The sequence below is a fragment of the Heterocephalus glaber genome, unplaced genomic scaffold (genome assembly GCF_053883595.1).
Source record: "Heterocephalus glaber isolate CG9 unplaced genomic scaffold, H.glaber_assembly_v1.0 deba00001666, whole genome shotgun sequence".
In the NCBI taxonomy this organism is placed as follows: Eukaryota; Metazoa; Chordata; class Mammalia; order Rodentia; family Bathyergidae; genus Heterocephalus; species Heterocephalus glaber.
The window spans coordinates 15,971,260-15,977,259 of NW_028258406.1; positions in this window are offsets into that span (position 1 = coordinate 15,971,260).

Consider the following 6,000-nt stretch of genomic DNA (forward strand, 5'->3'; position numbering starts at 1 on the left):
CAGAGCTGAAGGTGAAGAGAGGGAAATGAAAACCATGGGTGTGGAAAGGAGGTTGAGCATCTAATTCTAAACCATCTCAAGCTGGAGAAACAGAGGCGTGACACATGGGCCCAGGGAAAGAGTTCCCTGTCTCAACCCCATCTAGGGTGCTTACAACTTTCACTGGTCCTTGTGTGGTTTTCACCTGCCCAAAAGTAGAGAGAACTTACAGCCCTGCTCGTGTCCAGTTCAGACTGAATTTTTTTAAAAAGCCAAGCCATTTGGACATCCAGATGGGATGGTCCAAATGTGAGAGTCATGCAGGTTGGGGAGCCTGGATCTTAGGTCAGGTGATGCTGCTCACTGCCATGTCCTAGGAGGTGGAGTCACGGGGTGGGGGTGTCCGGAACCCAGCCTCCCTGGCCTCTTCACTCTCAACTATAAATAGGGGTGCTGAGGGCAACTTGTGGTGTTGGGTTATGGACTGGGCACAGCACTCAGAATATTACTGATTGTCATTCTAATTTGAGCAGATGTTTAAAACTTAGGAAGGAATGAAGGCTCACTTTGACTTGCTTCTTGGATTTAAGCGTGGGACCAGTTAAGGTAGGAACCCTGACCAGGAAGCTCTGTTACAAATTGGAAAGGGGTCTGTGTGAGTCTTTACCAAAGAAAAGAACCACGAAGATACAGGGAGGGGGATAGATTTTGATTTTAAGAAATTGGTGAAAGTGATTTTGGAGGCTGGCAAGGACAAGCAGGCCGGCTAGAGACCTGGGGAAGAGTTCATGTGGCGGTTCAAGTTCAAAGGCAGTCTGCAGGCAGAATTCCTTCTTCAGCGAGAGCAGTCTTTTCCTTTCAAGGCCTTCAACTGCTTAGACAAGGCCCACTCACATTAGGAAAGGCAATATTCTTTTACATGTTAAGTCTCATCAAAAATTACTTTCATAGAAATATCTAGAGTAGTGTTTGACCAAATATCCAGGAACTGTGGCTTATCCAAGTTGACACATAAAATTAACCATCACAGTGCCCCTCCAAGCACTGTGCCAGTGTTACACATTCTTACCTTGTGAATGAAAATTGGACATGTTGGAAGCCATGCCCCCAAAGAGTCACTTGAACAATGAATGCAATCTATCTGATGCAGTTAATGGCATGGCTTCCACACAGTAGCTGGGATCAGATTTTCGTTTTTTTTCATTTGTACTTCTTTAGGGGGAAATAAAACAAAGGACATCAAAACTCTACACTAAGAATCATGTCAAAACGCAATTCCTACCACGGAACCTGGGGCTAATTTATATTTTTTCTGATCTCTTACATATTAAGTGAAAGAGGAAAATATTTAAAGGGAGCCCTGGATCTGGGGCCAAACACTCCACAATTGGGTCTGCCACTTTGGCCACCCTAGTGAAGCAGATCATCCTACCTGTGCTGACCAGAGGAGTGGGGAAGATTTGCTACAGTTATGTAGGTCAGTCACCAGGTCCTGGAAAAGAATTGAAGGACAAAACCTTGCTGAGGTAATCTGACTTTCTGGGAATAATGATGCTATATAAACACAGACTATAACTCCTTTTAAAACAGCAAGCAAGGAAGGAAACCTAGCAGAGCTGCCTGTCTGAGGATAACACCTTCCTTCCTCTTTTCTGTCTTTCAGTAAAATTTCCCCTAGGTCTTGACAGCCCATCTCAGCGCTCCCTCCCCTTTACAGCTCCCTGCCCATCTTCCTTTGTGTGGGGCACACAACTGAGTGAGTGAGTGGTGCAGAGCTGTTTCTGTAACCTGCTGTCAGAAAAGGGGCATGTCCTGGCCCGCAGGCCAAGGGCAGAGGTGACACCCAGAGTTTCAGAAGGTGCCTCCTGAGGGTCTAGGGAAAGAGGCACTCCTGGACTCTGCTGAAAGTGGACAGCAGAACAGTTTTCCTGGAATATAGTTTACAAATACATAGCAAATGCATCAAAGATATGTGGGTACCTAGCAATTCTATCTAAGAAACCCTAAGAAAACCCAGACAAGTATGCAACATGTATGTACAAGGGTACTCAGTATTTTTTCTAATAATGAAAAACTGAAAGCAGCCTAAATGCCCAACCATATATAGGATCAAATAAATGAATTACAGTCCATCATGAGAATAGAATACTTAACTGTTAAAAATAATAAAATGATGATGTTCATGTATAATGAGTATATGTATATGTATCTCCACGTGCAAAGATATTCATCACACGTTAATGGGGAAGTGGGTCACAAAATATTACATATAGAATTTATCAATACACAGAAAATATTTTGATGAATGTACACCAAAATATTTAGCAGGTTTTTTCTGGGCAATGGAACTTTGTTTGATTGTTTTATCTCATTTTACTTATCTGTTTTTTCACACTGAGTATATGTTACTGGTGTGTTCAAAATAAGGGAGGAGTACCTTTCTTGGAGATTAATCCTGGCTACCCACTGATCTGCCTTATTGGAAGGGTTTTGTTGAGTGCAGAAGGCCCAAGAGAGTATCTGGGGAGGAAAATTGTTTTTGACATTATCTGTGTTATCTTTCACCGTCCACTGGCATCAGTGTTGATGGTAGCCTCTCAGACTGATCTCTCTCTCTCTCTCTCTCTCTCTCTCTCTCTCTCTCTCTCCAAAATCCTCCCAGATACTGACATGGGGAGCTCTTTGTAAAGAGTCTGGATCTGGATTGTGTAATGCACAGAAGCAAAACAGCCATCCAATTCCATCAGAGGCCCTGGCACCCTTATTTTTATAAAGTCAGACAGTAATTCCTTGGGATTTGTTATCCTCAATTAATCAAGAAGGTTCTGGGGCTAATGCCATAAACCAGAAATCAGGAACATAAATAAAGGCAGCACTGAAAAACCTTGAGGGTACACATGTGTGCGTATGTGCATGTGTGTCTATTGGTGAGGAGTGTTGTGTGTGTTTGTATGTGTTTTGGCGAGGAATGCTGTGTGTGTGTGTATGTGCATGTACGTGCACACATGTGCATGTTGGTGAGGAGTGCTGGTCTCTTTTCTTCCTTTTCGTGAGTCCTGAAATCTGATATTTTCACTACATGTAAGGAGAGGGTTTGAAGTGATGCTATTTCTTGACAAGGCTGGGACAGTTCACCCTGAGTGTTCATGGGGCAGATAAACCAGAAGACAGCCAGCACTTTCCAGATTGGATGCTGCAGAAAGGTCGGAGTATAATTGTGTTACCCTGCTCTCCTCCTGAACTGCTGACTAGGAAGGAGAGATTGAGCCTCCTCACTGCACAAATGTTAAGAGCCCTTGAAGTGGTCTTGGAATTTTAAACCCTGAAATGCAAAGCAGAAGGCTGAAAAGCCAGTTTCCTAGAGTGCAGCAAACACAGAGTCCCCCTTGGGAGGAGGGGAATCAAAAAGGTTCATGCTCAGGACCTGCTTTCCAAGTGGAATTCTGCCTGGTCCCTTCTCTTTGCACTCCACTGTTTACAAGCCCTCAGATGGTGGAGCAGGCTTTGTTTTTCTACTTATAATCTATTAAGTGGATTCATAAAATCAGTCCATAGGCATTTTTTATCCAACTACTATGTTCTCAACACTGAGAAGTAAAATACTGCTATGTATAGAAGTTTTGGGCTGGAAGAAAAAGTTTTTCATAGATTACAGGAATAGTGCAATTCATTTAACGTATGCCTTTCTGTAGAAAAGATTACACCAAACCCAAATATTGCAGAGCATCATCATCAACATCCCCTCCTCCTCATTTCCTCCTCCTCCTCTCCCCACTCCCCTCCCTCTGTCTCCCTCCCTCCCTCCCTTTTCTTCCATCATCAGTCACAACTGTTACCAAAGGCCTGTGCACAGGGCACTCTACTGGGTGAGTCAAACGAACACAGAGAACTGTTAGATTCATCTGCGTGTGGCCTTGGGCCTGGTTTGCCCTGTGAGCTGAAGCAGAGACTTTGCCTTCCATTTCACCTGCAGCTGCCACCCTGGACAGCACAGGCTCAGAGTACCACACCAGTCTCCTCTCCCAGGGCCTGAGCAGCATTTGCTAACAGCGGCCAAGGCAGCCCTGACAGAGGGTCCTGGGAGGGAGAAGCTGCCCTCTAATTAGGCAGCAACTCCTGCTTGCCGGCACCACCAAGAAGCGTGCATCGTGCGTGTCAGTACAGGCACCCAGCATCCCTTCTGCACTCACAGTCTCCCACAGTTCTCTCCTCAGTGAAGGAGTCCCACCCCCACCCCCACCCCGCCTCTTTATTTAAATGGAGCCTCACACATTGCCCAAATGGTAGGGCTAAACCCGCCAGGAATCATAAAGGGGAAAAAATGCTTCCAGGAGTGAGTTATATATGGCAATAAATTCATATACTCCGTGTAGCTCCTCATTCCCTTCCATTATGTTAATTCTTCCAACTCAATAACCTAATTCCCTTCCCCCCCATGCACATTTTTCTTTTTCCTGGCGAAGAAGCTGATTGATGCTGAAGTCAGAATCCATCCAATTTTGTGATAGTCTGAATACTCACAGCAAATGGCCTGCAGCTGCCAGTGGCTGTTGTGAGCTCAAGCCTACACCCCCCCAAACACACATGTGTGTGCACACACACACACACACACAGTCACCAGGCTCATCCAGGGCTGCAAGGAGTCTGGCAGCATGTGCTAGGTGAGCACATGGGAGTTTGTTTGCGTGTGGCCGCTTGTCCTGGACAAACGCCAAGGTCAGGAAATCTATAGAGGGTTATCCTAATATTTCCTCTTTGATCTGTCTCACCCTGCTTTGCGCTGCCCTGGGGACACACTGCTCTGGCTTGTTGGCATTACTCTCTCACACAAGTTGCTCTGATGCGATGCTTATTTATTATTCAATTATTAGAGTTATTGGATGTGCTCATGGCTTATTACCCTCTGGGTGCATTTACAAATAGGACAGGAAAAAGCCATGGCAGCTTAATCTCTGTTTTTACCAAGAAGTGTGCATCTACTGTGAACACATTGATTTGTTTAATAAAGCTTTCATGATATTACTTCACTTCTCAAACCTTAATTTTCCTTTTAAGGGCTACCTAAAAATTACATATGAGCCTTTCCTATAGAGCAGGTTACAGCAGGCATTGCTGATACAGAGACTGCTGCCAGCACGGATCCCAGCAAACAGGGGGGCCTGTAGGTGGAATCCCCTGCCTCAGAGGTGACACCTGCCTCCTGACTCTGCCCAGTTTGCTTAACAGCTGGGTTTCTTTCCCCAGGCCTTTCTTTCTGAAGCTTATTCTGTGATTTATGGGTAAATAGGTGCACACCTGTATGCACACGTTCAGCTGCAGTGTTGCAACATCTCCCCCACAGCACAAGCAAAGAAGCATTAAGTTTTCTGAAGGGGCAACTTAGTGACAATCTGTCTCAAATTTAAACTACTACTACTATTATTAATAATAATAATAATAAACAATAATAATTATGGCTGGGGATGTATGCAACTCAGTGAGAAGGCCCTGGGTTGAATTCAACACACACACACACACACACACACACACACACACACACACACGAGAAAGCACAGTGCTAATGCTGAATGAAGCACTGGAGAGGAATGTTAGGAGCAATTTCGGCAGTAAAGGAGAGTTCACCAGTTGTCTATTGATTGTTTCTACTGCTGCTTTGTTATCTGGCCAGCGAGTGACTCTTTCTCTGCTAGCTGCTCTCTCCACATAATTTGCCCAGCACAACAGGACAGCCCCTGAACCAATTGCTCTTCCTGCGATGCTCCATTGCTGCTGCGCTGTCATCTCAGCACTCCTGGTCCTTCAAGTGACCGGCCACCATTCTCACCCGACGCTTCTTCTGTAAACAGTTACTGCTTATTTCCTGAGGCTGCACTTTGGTTTCTCTTGGAAATTCTGTTGTTCCACCCTAGAAACACAGCACCCAAGCCATTGCATCTGGCCTTTTATAATTATTATTATTCTCAGCTGTGAGGGGATCCAATACCCCACAGTCACTTTTGGATGGGGTCTCCAGAGGCAAAG